The following is a 17,449-nucleotide window of genomic DNA, read 5'->3' on the forward strand; positions in this document are numbered from 1 at the left end:
ACCTTTTATTTTATTACAACAATTGTTTTCCAATTTACACTAACACCAGGATTCTTTTCATTGCTCTACTTCTTTGCTAACACTTGTATTGTTACACTTATACTTTTAGCCATTTTAGTAAGTTGGTAATGGTATTTCATTGAGGTGTTAATGTATTTTTCATATTAATAATAATGACATTGCACACCTTCTCATACATTTATTGGCTGTTTGGAAATTCTAGTTTATAAAGCTTCTGTTCAAGTTTTTTGCCTTTTCATATTGATTTATAGATGTCCTAATTACTGTTACTTTGTCAGTTTTATGTGTTGGAAAAATCTTTTCCTATTCTGTAATCTGTCTTTTCACTCTCTTTTTGATGACTTTTAATTAATAGAAATTTTATTTTATTAGAATCTAATTTCTTAAACTTTTATGGCTAAGTTTTTTATGTTTTATTTTAGAAATATTTCCAAACCTAAAATCATGAAATATTTTTCTATATTACTTTATTGAAGCCCCATAGTTTTGCTTTCCACTCTTAAATCTCAACCTGTCTATGATTTATTTGGTGTATGGTATGATGTAAATATCCAATTTTGTATTTTCACCATATAAGTAACCAATTGTCCCAGTATCATTTATCAAAAAGTTCATCTTTTCCCCATTGATCTTAAATATCATCTCTATCACATATAAAGTTTCCATATTTCTATGTTTGTTTCTATTCCATTGGCTTGTTGTCTTAGGTGCATTGATGCTTCCACCTAGCTCTATTTGAAGGGGGCCCTTTAATCTTAATGCTTTAGTTCCACCAAAAACCTGTTCGGATTTTCACTGGAATTGCACTGAATCTATTGATTCATTTTGTATACTTTTCAATTGATTTATGTCCTTTTTAATGTCCATTTATAAAAGTTTCAAAATTTAACTGAAGTATAACATGCATACAGAGAAATATACAAATTATAGTCGACAGTGAAATGAATTTTCACAAAGCTAATACCCCTAAGTAGCCAGTAACCAGATTAACAAACAAACAAAAAAAACCCACAGAATTCTGAACTCCTCAAAAATCCCCTTGTTAACTGCTAACTTTACCCACAAGGGGAAACCACCTTAAGTTCTAATACCATATATGAATTTTGTCCACTTTTGAACTTTATATGAATGGAATCATTCAGTATGTACTTGCTTTCTTTCCCTCACCAGTATGCTTGTGAAATTCATCCATGTTGTTCAGAGAGTTATGTTTCGTTTATTCTCTTTGCTGTAGTGTTCCACTGTATGAATTCCACTGTATGAATTTACCACAGTATATTAATCTATTCTATTGCAGATGGACATTTATTTCTAATTGAGATTACAAACAGTAATAAGCATTATTTCACGCATCTTTTGGGAACATACACATGCATTTCTATTAAGGATATAACTATTAATGTAATTGCTAGGTCATACGTTTTGCCCTTAGCAAATACTGCCATGGGGTCTTCCAAAGTGGATTGTGTCAGTTCATATTTCCACAGCAATGTAGCAATGCATAAAAGGCCGAGTTGATCCTCATGCTCATCGTACTTCCTATCGTCTTTCTAGTTTGATTCAGCCATTCTGGGGGTACTGAGTGGTATCGCATTGTGGCTTTAATGTGCATATCCCTGATCCACACCTTTTCCTGTGTTTATTGTCCTTTGCATATCCCTGTCTGTGAAGGATTTGTCCAAGTCTTTTCTCCACTTTTCTATTCAGTTGTCTGTCTTTTGCTTATTGAATTTCAAGAGTTTCATTGTCTGAATCTATTAGGTTCTTGACTTTGGGACAGTATGTGGCAAAATTTTGTCTAGTGTGGAAATCCTAATTCATCCATATCTATTTGGTTCCTGGAGTTCAAAATGAAAATGTAGATAATGAAGGATACCTGAAGTCACTATAGGTCTATTCGTGCTGATTCTGGCTGATGTCACCCTATTTTCTGGTGAGCTTGGGTATTACGAGAACACATATTCTTTAGATTCTCTGATGCCTAAAATGATGGTGCCTTCCTCTGGAGGAACTCTTCAGGCACCTTCAGGCACCTAGGATCAGTCCAGGACTTCTTTAAACCAGTTCCAGGCATAGGGTTTTTTGGACCATCCAGGTGAGATGAATTGGAGTTACAAACTCACAGAGACTGCCAGCACATGCTTGTCACTTCACAGAGATGGGGGTTTTCTTTACTTTCCCCGCTATGCACTGTTCAACACCAAAGGACTTTTTTTCCCTTAAGATCTCCTGGGGAAGTGTTGGAGGGTTGGAGGGTAAAAGTGGGTTTACATTTACTTCTAGTCATTCCTAACCTAAGGAAGTAGGCCTTTCAGGTCCTAACCTTATGGAGGAAGGTTTCCTATTAGACTCCTTACCTTTGCCAGAACATAAACTTTAATTTCTGAACTTGTGGGCCCTGAAAAAATAAAAACAATAAAACCCAGGTTTCCTTCATTGGCATATGTCCGCAAAGGTAAAATCAGCTTCTGTGTTCTGAGACAGGGTTTGGCTCTGTTGGCCAGGCTGGAGGGCAGTGGCAGGATCTTGGCCTACTGTGACCTCTGCCTTTGGGGTTCAGGCTACCTTCCTACCTCAGCCTCCTGAGTAGCTAAGACTACAGGCACGTGGCAGCACACCCAGTTAATTTTTTGTAGATATGGGGTTTCCCCATGTTGCCCAGGCTGGTCTTGAACTCCTGAGCCCAAGCAATCTGCCTGCCTCAGCCTCCCAAAGTGCTGGGATTGCAGGCATAAACCACCACCCAGTTGCAACTTCTGTGTCCTGCTTTCCCCTCTAGATTCTAGTTGCCATTTAGATTTTGTCATGATACATCCTATCTTACCACCTTTCTCATGCTTTTCAGACTTTTCAAATTTTTGTACAGCATTTTTCAGTTGTTCTCGACTGGTAGATCAGTCTGAATAGTTTACTGACTACATTACCCGAAATATAATTCCTTTGAGTTTTCGGACTGCCAAATAATTATGAAAACAGCTAGGGAATCTCTTAAATGAAATGACTAAAGTTATTTTTAATCCAATTTTGTATTTTCACCATATAAATAACCAGCTGTCCCAGTATCATTTATCAAAAAGTTCATCTTTCCTCATTGATCTTAAATATCATCTCTGTCACATATGAAGTTTCCATATTTGTATGTTTGTTTCTATTCCATTGACCTGTTGTCTTACATGCATTAATGCTTCCACCTAGTTCTCTTTGAGTAAAAAAGAGAGGATTACAGGTATAAGCCACTGTGTAAAAAGTTTAAATTATTTTGTCATGTAAAAATATATAAGATACAGTCAATCCTGTAATTTAGAGGTAAATCATAGCAATAAGTACTTTTGTTGTTCTTGTTTTTGCTCGCTTCCTTGGAGACAGGGTCTCTGTCACCCACGCTGGAGTGCAGTGGCGTGATCATAGCTCACTACAGCCTCAAATTTCTGGCCTCACACGATCCTCCTACCTCAGTCTCCTGAGTAGCTGGGACTATAGGCACATGCCACCATGCCCGGCTAACTTTTTGTATTTCTTATAAAAACAGGGTTTCATCATGTTTTCCAGGCTGGTCTTAAACTCCTGGCTCAAGCACTCCACCAGCCTAGTGCTCCCAAAGTGCTGGGATAACCACTGTGCCCAGCTGGGACAAGTAATTTTCAAAGTCAACTTCCCAGAGCCTTACTAGAGTACAGCACATGAGAGGAGATGGCAGGACATCATATTGGGAGGGGTCCAACCTTTCCCCTTCTGGTCACCCAGAGCAGCTCCATTTATATTGATACCTAGACTTGACCAAAAATAACACACAGAACAGATAAGCATTACAAATTGCATCAAGGGTCCCCAAGACCACACCTGGTTTTGAGGCTTCTCTAGACGGACTCACAGAACTCAGCATACAGTTGCACTCATGCCTACAGTTTATTACAGGGAAAGAATGCAAAGCAAAAAAAGGAAAGAATCACATGGAAGGAAGTCAAGAGGAAACCAGATGCAGACTTTCTGGAGGCTTCTCCCATAGGGAGCACACGGATGTGCTTCCTTCTCCAGCAACAAGGTGACAACACTGCTGAAGTGCTATCTGCCAGGGATGCTCACTAGAGACTCAGTGCCCAAGGTTTTGTGGAGGTTGGTGGTATAGGCAGCGTATGCCTGGCACATGCCAAAATTTCAAATTCCTAGACAAATAGCAGGTGTTCAGCAGAAACTATATTGTGTGCACAAAGCAATGCCAACACAGTAAACCACGCTTATCATGTAGGAAATGGTAGGAACCCTCCCAAAATCCAGGTTACCATATGCCAACCATGGGCAATGTTGCAAAAGCAGGCCTTTCTGAAAATAGTTGTCCCAGGTCTGCTGTGGAAACCCTTTTCTACACACAAAAAAGGAAATACATCATTTTAAACTGATACTATATGCCTACAAAATATAAAGGAATTATCTGATAAGCTATTAAAATAAATAAGAGCTTATAAATATGACAATGTAGAATCAGTATTTTTATATACTAGCAGTAACATATACAAACCAACAAACCAAAGGTCCTATATGCAATAGCAACTAAAACATATGTAGTGATGACACAAAGTAAAAATACAAACCGTATTAAGAAATATAAAATAAAACTTGAACAAGTACCCAGATGATTATTCCTGATTACGAAGACTGGATATAAAAATGATGTTCAAAATTAATTTATGGGTCTAATGTAACTACAATCAAAATCTCTGCTGCTTTGAGTTCCTTCTTTAAAAGAAAAACAGGTTTCGGGGAGTTTTGCCTACTTTGACAAAATGTTTTCAAAGTTCACTCAGAATAAAAAGGGAAGAAAATTTAGAAAAAAAATAGTTGTTAGAGGGTGAGTCCCACTCTGTTTTAATCATCTTACAATGATATGGAAATTAAAACACTGTGGTAATTGTACTAAGAATAGCCTTGATCAATGAAACAGTTCAGTCCACATATAATCATATTATATGAATAACAAAGAATGCCTCACAAATCGATGAGAAAGACAAAAGTTTGCCAGTATATGATTTAGGAATAACTATTTGACAATTTGGAACACATTAATCTAAACCCTCATTTTTTTTTAAAGAAAGCCAATCATGTCTGATCTTTTTATTACTGCAAATAGCCATTATGAAATATAATTAAAACCAAGACGTGTTTGGCTTTGAAAAAAAAATTTATAGTTACATTAGTATTTGCTACTTCGATATGTCAAAAAAAGTCGGTAAAATAAAAGGGCAGGCAGGCCTGGGAAAAATACTGCAAAGAGTTAATATATTTTATATATTAAAAATATACAGTCACACATTAATAAAGAGATCCATTTTGAGAAATGTATGACCAGGCAGTTTGGCAGTGAGAACATCACAGCATGTACTCACACAAACCTAGATGGCGCCCTACTGCACACCTAGGCTAGATGGTATTGCCTATTTCTTCTAGACCACAACCCTGTACAGCAGGTTACTATACTGAAAACTGTAGGCAATTGTAACACAATGGTAAGTATTTGTGTATTAATATATCTAAACACAGAAAAGGTACAGTAAAAACGTAGTATTAAAGGAAACAATGGTGTACCTGTGTGGGGCACTTACTATGAATGGAGCTTGTAGGACTGGAAGTTGCTCTGGGTGAGTCAGTGAGTGGGTGGTGAACATTACTATACACTACTGTAGACTTTATAAACAGTATATACTTAGGCAACATTAAATTTATTTAAAAATACAGTTTTTTCTTTGATAATAAATTAACTTTGGCTTAGTGTATGACCCCCACCACCATATATGCAGTCCATTGTTGACAGAAATGGCTTCAGGCAGGACATGGCTGTATTATATCTTTACATGAAGCAAAGGTTATAGTAGAAAGTATCTTGCCCATGGCCATGTGGCCTTGGATAAATCATTTAGCTTCTCTAAACCTCAATTTCCTTCCTTCTTACGGGTTGTGGCAAGGAATAAATATATGTAAAGCTCTTAGCATAATATTCTACCTATTATAGTTGACTAACAAATGATAGCTAATTAGTAGTGGTGGTAGTGGTAATTATAGTTGTAAGATGGGAAGAGCTCACATAACTAAGGAAACACTGTCCCCAAAGATAAATGCATTAAAAACATGAACAGAGAATTCTCAGAGGAGGAAATAAAACTCATGAACTTGGAAAAATGAACTCACCAAAAGTTTTAAAAGTTCAAATAAGAACCATGAAATGGCATTTTTTTGGCCACTAAATTATCAAAACATTTTTTAAGAAGTAGTACCCAGTTCTGGGATGGTGTGTTGGAATCGGTATTTTCATACATTGCTGATGATATGAAAATAGGCACAACCCTGCTAGGAAGTAATGTGGAAATATGTGCTATCATCTCCCCAAAAGATCATATTCTCTGATTTAGTAATTTCAAGGCTGAGATATACTCCTAGAAACAGACCCCAAACATGAAAATACTGTATGTATACAAATGTTAAACGTAGTTGTTCTTAAATAATTAAAAACAATCTAGCTGTCCAGCAATAGGAGAAATTACTACAATTTACTATGTAGATATGATGATTAGAATGTTACTCAGAAAATACAAGAAGTAAGATCCCACATGGTGGCTCACACCTGTAATCCTAGCACTTTGGGAGACCAAGGTGGGTGGATTGACTGAGCTCAGGGGTTTGAGACCAGCCTGGGCAAAATGGTGAAACCCCATCGCTACTAAAATACAAAGAAATTAGCCATGTGTGGTGGTGGGCACCTGTAATCCCAGCTACTTGGGAGGCTGAGGTGGGAGAATTGCTTGAATCTGGGAGGCAGAGATTGCAGTGAGCCGAGATCCTGCCACAGCACTCTAGCCTGGGCAACACAGCGAGACTCCACTCAAAAACAACCAACCAGCCAAGAAGTAGTCTAGGCACGGTGGCTCACGCCTATAATCCCAGTATTTTGGGAGGCCAAGGTGGGCAGATTGTTTGAGGCCAGGAGTTCAAGAGCAGCGTGGGCAACATTAGCAAAACCCCGTTGCTCCCCAAAATACAAAACATTAACCAGGCATGGTGGCAAGTACCTGTAGTCTCAGCTACTCAGGAGGCTGATGTGGGAGGATCGCTTGACCCCAGGAGGGAAAGGTTACAGTGAACCGAGATTGATCCACTGTCTTTAGTCTGAACTTGGAAAAATGACAGAATGAGACCTTGTCTCCAAAATCAGTTTAAAAAATTAAAAAGAAAATATAATATGAGGCCAGATGCAGTCGCTCATGCCTGTAATCCCAGCATTTTGGGAGGCCAAGGCAGGTGGATCACGAGGTCAGGAGTTCACAATCAGCCTGGCCAAGATGGTAAAACCCTGTCTCTACTAAAAAAAATACAAAAATTAGCCGGGTGTGGTGGCAGGCACCTGTAATGTCAGCTACTTGGGAGGCTGAGGTGGAGAATTGCTTGGAGCCGGGAGGCCGAGCTTTCAGTGAGCCAAGATCATGCCACTACACTCCAGCCTGGGTAACAGAGCAAGACTTCATCTCAAAAAAAAAAAAGAAAGAAAAGAAAATACAATATGAAAAAATAAAGCAGGAAGCAGCATTTTATGTGTATTATAGAGCAGACAAAAGTGGAAGGACATATTTCAATTTAGAAACAGTAATATTAAAAGGTATGATTATGGATAATTACTTTTACAATTTATAAATTATAGTTAATTAAAACTAGATTTTGATAATTATTTCCACATGAGCTCTTTCTTCTTTAAATGACACCAAAATTTAACCTCAAAATCTTGACATTGACAGCCCTGAGTTTTTTTATATTGCTCCTCTAGAGGGAGCACAAGTGCTTAAAATACTTCATAACCATAATCTGTTTCACAATAGTCAAGAATTTTAGAAGGGCAAGAAAACAGTAATCTACTGCAGTTTATCAATATTGCAGTCTGGTGTAGATAATCTAGTCTTAGATACAGAAGATGACCTCTAGCTATAAGTAATTTATTTTCTATTATTAGTGCTGCTTTTAAGTGACACCACTTTTCTTGCATTGAGTATATCATCTTTTTGAGTTGAAGTTCCTGGTAGAGAGGAAAATGATAAAAAGGATAAGAAAATCAAGGATACAAGCTACTCTCAAAGTCCTAATATTAGTGATATGGAATTATAATATAATAACTTTTCCTTGAACTTCCAAAGAAAAGTGCTATCAGCCCATTTAACTTTCTGTTGTTGGTGGTGGTTGTTTGTCATTGGTATCCTATTAATGCTGAGTTCCACAGAGCACCAAGAGAAGGAAAGGAAAGAATGTGCATCGTTGATGCATTAGTTAATTTGACTAGGTGTCTACTGAGGCAGGGCAAATCTGATCAAGGATCCAATGTGTCTCTTGCTATGCCAATTGCAAAAGGAGATGCGGTTTAGCTTTGGATGGTCCTTAGGGTCAGCCACTCTCTAGCTCTGAGTCTACTCTAAATTTTCTCAAGTTTGTTGCTGTTGAATTTCAAAAACTAATTAAGGTGCATAATTTCCTTCTTGTAATGCAGTTTTGCTGCAAAGCTACTTGGAATCAAGAACAACATGAACAGCCATAGCTTCTTCACAAGTACTTACTCCTCCCTCCATCTTTATACACCCAAACAAAACAAAGACAATAAAAGATGGGGATGATAGGAACCTGAGAACTCTTTTTTCTTTTGAATAATGAACTTCTTTTCAAATAACATAACAAGTCCTAGTTGCTCTCTGGGCTCATGGACTGAAGCGAACAGCAGATGAACTATTTCTCATAGTTCATCTATAGTTGATCTAATAGTTCATTTCTACCAGAGGTAGAAACGCCCCATCAAACTTGTCTATTAGGGGAAGGCTTACTCAGGAATCTTAGTCCTCTATTGGATCTAGTCTGACAGATGAGACAAAAGGCCAGGATCCTGCAGGACCATCCCAGTTGTGGAGCCCTTGCCCAAAATGGAGGTGCTGAGTTCACTCCCTGCCTGTAGGGACATCTTCATCCATCTTCTTTGCACTTTCAAACTACTACTACTACTTAGTATTGTAATTACTTTTTACTATTATTTAAAAGGATGTGAGCATTGTGGAAAGTTATTTCCCCCAAACCCAAAACCCTTGCTAATTTAACTTAAGGTTCTCCAGCTTTCCATGTCAATACATTTTCATCTTGTCTAATGTCTAGTCCATATTCAAATTTCCACAATTTGTTCCCAATGTGTCCCTTATAGTTCATTTGTTCAACCCACAGCCCAATCCAGGACCATGCATTGCTTCTGGTTGAAATGTCCTTTAAGTCTCTTAATCTAGCCAAGTTTCCCTTCTTCTTCCTCCTCCTTCTTTTTTTGTGTTGAGACAGAGTCTTGTTCTATCACCCAGGCTGGAGTGCTGTGGTGCAATCACAGCTCACTGCAACCTCAACCTCCTGGACTCAATCAATCCTCCTGCCTCAGCTTCCCAAGTAGCTGGGACTATAGGTGGGCACCACCATGTCCAGCTATTTTTTCTGTTTTTAAATAGAGATAAGGTTTTGCCATGTTGCCCAGGCTGGTCTCAAACTCTTAGGCTCAAGCAGTCTACTCACCTCAGCCTCCCAAAGTGCTGGGCTTACAGGCATGAGCCACTGCACCTGGTCCTGTATTTCTTCTTCTTCCTTTTTTTTTTTTTTTTTGAGACGGAGTTTCACTGTTGTTACCCAGGCTGGAGTGCAATGGCACGATCTCGGCTCACTACCACCTCCGCCTCCTGGGTTCAAGCAATTCTTCTGCCTCAGCCTCCCGAGTAGCTGGGATTACAGGCATGCACCGCCATGCCCAGCTAATTTTTGTATTTTTAGTAGAGACGGGGTTTCACCTTGTTGACCAGGATGGTCTCGATCTGTTGACCTCGTGATCCACCCGCCTTGGCCTCCCAAAGTGCTGGGATTATAGGCGTGAGCCACCGCACCTGGCCTCTGTATTTCTTTTTTTTAATGATTCTGACTTGTTGGAGAGCCAACCAGGCCAGTTTTCCTAATTCCTGACTTTGTCTGCTTGCCATCTACCATGCCATTCAACTTGTTCCTCAACCACTGAAATTCACGTCTGAATGTTAAAACTAAATATGATAAATTCAAGTTAATTTTTTTTTTTTTCTGAGACGGAGTCTTGCTGTCACCAGGCTGGGGTGCAGTGGCATGGTCTCAGTTCACTGCAACCTCTGCCTCCTGGGTTCAAGCAGTTCTCCTGCCTCAGCCTACTGAGTAGCTGGGACTACAGGCACACACCACCATGCCCTTTGTATTTTTAGTAGAGACGGGGTTTCACCATGTTGGCCAGGATGGTCTCGATCTCTTGATCTCATGATCCACCCACTTCAGCCTCCCAAAGTGTTGGGATTACAGGCATGAGCCACCATGCCCGGCCTCAAGTTAATTTTTCAATCTGTCATAGATGGTGGTATACTTCACATTGCATCTTCATCATATTAGAGAAGACAGAGATTAATTGCTTGCTAAGATTCATCCCGGTTAGGCTAATAGTCTCAGGCTTTTATTGAGTGACAGAATACTGATTTTCTAATTCTGTCATTCTTCTACATTCTTGCCTAGGAGTCTTCTGAAAACAGAACTTTTCCTCTTCAGTTGGAGCTATTTGGTTACTCTAAGATACATTTCTTACATAAAGGTTAGATAGATAAATGCTTAATTTTTCTCTTTTGTTATAAATTGTCAAAGCAAGAAGTCAATTTTCAAGCTAGCCCAAATGATGACTTATTAGTTCTCATTTTGGCTTTCTCTTTTTTTGGTATCCCTATAGAAACAAGGTTCTAAAAAATTTAGTGTGGAACTGAGAAGATTCAAGATGGCGCTGTAGGAGTAGCTCAGGATTGCAGCTCCCAGTGAAAGCTCAGAGGGTAAGTGGATGCCACATTTCCAGATGGATCTTTATTGCCCACAGACCAGGAGATTCCCAGGCGGAGGAGCCCCATGGGTTGCCAGCGCGGCTGTTTTGGCTGGTGCAGCTGTTTTGGCCAGTGTGGCTGTTTTGACGGCACCGCAGCACAGCAGCTCTCTGTACAAAATACACTGGTCTGGTTGCCCTGTTAAACTGGCAATTGGAGATCCGGGAAGGCAGATTAGCCCATTCGTCTGATTAAATGGTACTGAAACATAGAGACAGGACAGGAGATTCCAGGGCAGCGCCATTGTTTCAGATGGCGCAGTGGGTCACCACACGGGAAATCACACAGATCCCGGTGCCCTTTCAGCAGGCGACTGGAACACCTGGGAGAGAGTCAACTATTCAACTTGAAAAAAAAATAAAAGGCTCTGAGTCAGGGAGCCAGGTGATCAGGCTCGGTGGGTCCAACGCCCATAAAAACAAACAAACAAAAAACAGCAATTGGAAATGCTCAGGTTTGAGAGTTTCACGGCAAGCACAGCTGAACCTGGGACAGTCCAGCTCCGTGGGGGAGGGGCGTCCACCAATACCAAGGCACTCCACCCCTACAGAGGCAGTCCACCATTGCTGACACAGCCTGCCATTGCCGAGGCAACCCGCCATAACAGAGAGAGTCCACCATTACAGAGGCAAGCAACCATTGCCGAGGCAGTTCTAACCACACCCATATAAACAGGACGGCAGGGAAGTTCACATGGCAGCAGCTCAGCAAAGCCTTTGCAGGCAGACAGTGACTAGGCTGCCTCCTTGCTGGACAGAGCAGCCCTGGAAAAGAAAAAAAAAAAAAAAAGAAAGGCAGCAGCACAATGGATACTCATAAATAAAGCCCTAACTCCCCAGGACAGAGCACCTGGGAAAAAAAGGGGGGTTGATGAATTCTGCTGCAGCAGACTTAAACGTACCTGCCTAGCAGCTCTGAATGAATAACGGAGCTCACAGCTCAGCACTTGAGCTCCTATAAAGAACAGACTGTCTCCTCAAGCAACTCCCTGACCTCTGTATATCCAAAGAGTTGCCTCACAAAGGACTGATCAGACTGACATTTGGCGGGCATCATTCTGGGAAAAAGATAGCAGAAGAAGAAACTGGTAGCAACCCTTACTGTTCTGCAGCTGCTGCCGGTGATCCCCAGGCAAGCAGGGCCTGGAGTGGACCTCAGCAGTCCTACAGCAGAGGGGCCAGACTGATAGAAGGAAAACTAAGAAACAGAAATAACTTCATCATCAACAACCTGGATGTCCACTCAGAGACCCAATCAGAAAATCAGCAACTACACAGATGACAGGTGGATATATCCACAAAGATGGGAAGAAACCAGCACAAAAAGGAGGAAAACACCCAAAACCAGAACACCTCTCCTCCCACAAAAGATCACAACTCCTCACCAACAAAGGAACAAAGCTGGATGGAGAATGACTGTGATGAAATGACAGAATCAGACTTCAGAAGGTGGGTAATGAGAAACTTCCGTGAGCTAAAAGAACATGTTCTAACTCAATGCAAAGAAACGAAGAACCTTGAAAAAAGATTTGAGGAAATGATAACAAGAATGGACAACTTAGAAAGGAATATGAGTGAATTGATGGAGCTGAAAAACACAACACGAGAACTTCAAGAAGCATGCACAAGTTTCAACAGCCGATTTGACCAGGCAGAAGAAAGGATATCAGAGGTCGAAGGTCAACTCAATGAAATAAAATGAGAAGCCAAGATTAGAGAAAAAAGTGCAAAAAAGAATGAACAAAGTTTCCAAGAAATGTGGAACTATGTGAAGAGACCTAATCTATGTTTGATAGGTGTACCTGAATGTGACGAAGAGAATGAATCCAAGCTGGAAAATACTCTTCAGGATATTATCCAGGAAAACATCCCCAACCTAGAAAGGCAGGCCAATATTCAAGTCCAGGAAATACAGAAAATGCCACAAAGATATTCCTCAAGAAGAGCAACCCCAAGGCACATAATCATCAGATTCACCAGGGTTGAAATGAAGGAGAAAATGCTAAGGGCAGCCTGAGAGAAAGGTCAGGCTACCAACAAAGGGAAGCCCATCAGACTCACAGCAGATCTCTTGGCAGAAACCCTACAAGCCAGAAGAGAGTGGGGGCCAATATTCAACATCCTTAAAGAAAAGAACTTTCGAGGGAGGACTCAAGATGGCACAGTGAGAACAACCCAGGATTGAAGCTCTCAGTAAATGCACAGAGAGGGTGAGTCAGGGCCGCATTTCCACATGGATCTTTGTTGCCCACAGAACGGGAAAATTCCCAGGTATAAAAGAGACGCGGGACGCCAGGCAGAGGTTTTGGCTGGTGCAGCCAGCAGCCGGTGCGGCCGGCGGCCGGCACTGTAGTGCAGTGGCGCTACACAGCGCTCCGCACAAAGCGCACTGGTCTGGGTGCCTTGTTGAACCGGCAATCTGAGACTTGAGAGGGCTGAACTTGAGACTGAATGGGACTTGGACAGTGAGCCAGCCCAGGAGATTCCAGGAAAACAGCGTTTGGGGTAGCGCAGAGGGACAAACAAAACGGAGATTCCAAATGCTCCCGGTGGAGAGGTTACCTTAGGGCACAGCTGAACCCAGTATGGTGCAGCTCCTCCCCATAGGAGCTAGGAGGCAATCCTCCCCTACTGAGGTACCCGCCCATTGCTGACGCAGCCTGCTGTTGCCGAGGCAACCCGCTACAACAGAGAGACTCCGCCTCAAGGCGTAGCCCGTGGCAGCAGGGCAGAGACCACAGCAGAAGGGCAGAGCCTGCAGCAACAAGGCGGACCTCACACCAGCAGGGCGGAGCCTCGGCAGGCAAATAGTGACTAGACTGCCTCCTAGCTGGGCAGGACAGCACAACGGACACTCACAAAGAAAGCCCCAACCCCCCCCGAGACAGAGCATCTGAGAAAAAAAGGGGTTTTTATGATTTCTGTTGCAGCAGAATTAAACGTAGCAGCCTAACAGCCCTGAATGAACAACAGATCTCACAGCTCAGCACTTGAGCTCCTATAAAGTATAGACTGTCTCCTCAAGCAGCTCCCTGACCCCTCTATATCCAGAAGACTGACATTTGGCAGGCATCATTCTGAAACAAAGATAGCAGAAAAAGAAACTGGTAGCATCCCTCACCTATAGTTCCGCAGCTGCTATAGGTGCACCACAGACAAGCAGGGCCTGGAGTTGACCTCAGCAGTCGTACAGTGGAGGGGCTAGACTGGTAGAAGGAAAACCAAGTAACAGAAATACTTCATCATCAACAATCTGGGTGTTCACTCAGAGACGCAATCGAAAAGTCAGCAACTACACAGATGACAGGTGGATAAATCCACAAAGATGGGAAGAAACCAGCGCAAAAAGGAGGAAAACACCTGAAACTAGAACACCTCGCCTCCTAGAAAGAACCAAAACTCCTCACCAGCAAGGGAACAAAGCTGGATGGAGAATGACTGTGACGAAATGACAAAATTAGACTTCAGAAGGTGGATAATGAGAAACTTTTGTGAGCTAAAAGAACATGTTTTAAATCAATGCAAAGAAACTAAGAACCTTGAAAAAAGATTCGAGGAAATGATAACAAGAATGGATAACTTAGAGAGGAATATGAATGAATTAAAGGAGCTGAAAAACACAATACGAGAACTTCACAAAGCATAAACAAGTTTCAATAGCCGAATGGACCAAGCAGAAGAAAGAATATCGGAAGTCGAAGACCAACTCAATGAAATAAAATGAGAAACCAAGATTAGAGAAAAAAGCGCAAAAAGGAATGAACAAAGTCTCCAAGAAATGTGGGACTATGTGAAGAGACCTAACCTACTTTTGATAGGTGTACCAGAATGTGACGAAGAGAATGAATCCAAGCTGGAAAATACTCTTCAGGACATTATCCAGGAAAATTTCTCCCACCTAGCAAGACAGGCCAACACAAAAATGCAGGAAATACAGAGAACACCACAAAGATATTCAGCAAGAAAACCAACCCCAAGGCACATAATCGTCAGATTCAACAAGGTTGAAATAAAGGAGAAAATACTAAGGGCAGCCAGAGAGAAAGGTCGGGTCACCCACAAAGGGAAGCCCATCAGACTCACAGCAGATCTCTCGGCAGAAACACTACAAGCCAGAAGAGAGTGGGGGCCAATATTCAACATCCTTAAAGAGAAGAACTTTCAACCCAGAATTTCATATCCAGCCAAACTGAGCTTCAGAAGTGAAGGAAAAATAAAATCCTTTGCAAAAAAGCAAGTACTCAGAGATTTTGTCACCACCAGGCCTGCTTTACAAGAGCTCCTGAAAGAGGCACTACACATAGAAAGGAACAACCAGTACCAGCCATTCCAAAATCACACTAAATGCTAAAGAGCATCAACATAATAAAGAATCTACAACAACTAACGGGCAAAACAGCCAGCTAGCATCAAAATGGCAGTATCAAATTCACACATAACAATATTAACCCTAAATGTAAATGGACTAAATGCACCAATCAAAAGACACAGACTGGCAAATTGGATAAAAATCCAAAACCCATCAGTGTGCTGTATCCAGGAAACCCATCTCACATTCAAGGATACACAAAGGCTCAAAATAAAGGGATGGAGGAAGATTTACCAAGCAAATGGAGAGCAAAAAAAAGCAGAAGTTGGAATTCTCATCTCTGATAAAATAAACTTTAAAGCAACAAAGATCAAAAGAGACAAAGAAGGCCATTACATAACGGTAAAAGGATCGATACAACAAGAAGAGCTAATGATCCTAAACATATATGGACCCAATACAGGAGCACCCAGATACATAAGGCAAGTTCTTAACGACTTACAAAGAGACTTAGGCTCCCACACAATAGTAGTGGGAGACTTTAACACTCCACTGTCAATATTAGACAGATCAACTAGACAGAAAATCAATAAGGATATCCAGGGCTTGAACTCAGACCTGGAGCAAGCAAACCTGATAGACATTGACAGAACTCTCCACCCCAAATCCACAGAATATACATTCTTCTCAGCACCACATCACACCTACTCTAAAATTGACCACATAATTGGAAGTAAAGCACTCCTTGGCAAATGTAAAAGAATGAAAATCATAACAAACAGTCTCTCAGACCAAAGTGCAATGAAGTTAGAACTCAGAATTCAGAAACTAACTCAGAACCGCACAGCTTCATGAAAACTGAACAACTGGCTCTTGACTGTTGACTGGATAAACAATGAAATGAAGGCAGAAATAAAGAAGTTCTTTGAAACCAATGAGAATGAAGACACAACATACCAGAATCTCTGGGACACATTTAATGCAATCTCTAGAGGAAAATATATAGCAGTAAGTGCCCACATGAGAAGAGCGGAGAGATCCAAAATTGACACCCTATCATCAAAATTGAAAGAGGTAGAGGAGCAAGATCAATAAAACTTAAAGCCTAGCAGAAGACAAGAAATAACTAAGATCAGAGCAGAACTGAAAAAGATAGAGACACAAAAAACCCCTCAAAAAATCAATAAATCCAGGAGCTGGTTTTTTGAAAAGATCAACAAAATAGACAGATCACAAGCCAGATTGATAAAAAAGAAAAGAGAGAACAACCAAATAGATGCAATAAAAAACGATAAAGGGGAAATCACCTCAGATTCCACAGAAATTCAAACCATCATCAGAGAATATTACAAACAACTCTATGCACATAAACTAGTAAACCTGGAAGAAATGGATACATTCCTGGGCACTTGTGTCCTCCCAAGCCTAAACCAGGAGGAAGATGAAACTATGAATAGACCAATAACAAGGTCTGAAGCTGAGGCAGCAATTAAGAGCCTACTACACAAAAAAAGCCCAGGTCCAGATGGGTTCACAGCCAAATTCTACCAGACACACAAAGAGGAACTGTTACCATTCCTTCTGAAACTATTCCAAATAATCCAAAAAGTGGGAATCCTTCCCAAATCATTTTATGAGACCAACATTATCCTGATACCAAAACCCGGCAGAGACTCAACAAGAAAAGAAAACTTCAGGCCAATATCCATGGTGAACATAGATGCAAAAATCTTCAATAAAATACTGGCAAGCCAATTGCAACAGCACATCAAAAAGCTTATCCACCATGATCAAGTAGGATTCACCCCAGGGATGCAAGGCTGGTTCAACATATGCAAGTCTATAAACGTAATTTACCACATCAAGAGAACCAAAAACAAAAACCACATGATTATCTCAACTGAAGCAGAGAAGGCCTTTGACAAAATTCAACAGCCCTTTATGCTAAAAACCCTCAATAAACTCGGTATTGATGGAACATATCTCAAAATAATAAAAGCTATTTACAGCAAACCCACAGCCAGTATCATACTGAATGGGCAAAAACTGGAAGCATTCCCTTTGAAATCTGGCACTAGACAAGGATGCCCTCTCTCACCACTCCTATTCAATATAGTGCTGGAAGTTCTAGCCAGAGCAATCAGGCAAGAAGAAGAAATAAAGGTATTCAGATAGGAAAGGAGGAAGCCAAATTG

This window comes from Callithrix jacchus, chromosome 8 (genome assembly GCF_049354715.1).
Source record: "Callithrix jacchus isolate 240 chromosome 8, calJac240_pri, whole genome shotgun sequence".
Classification (NCBI taxonomy): domain Eukaryota; kingdom Metazoa; phylum Chordata; class Mammalia; order Primates; family Cebidae; genus Callithrix; species Callithrix jacchus.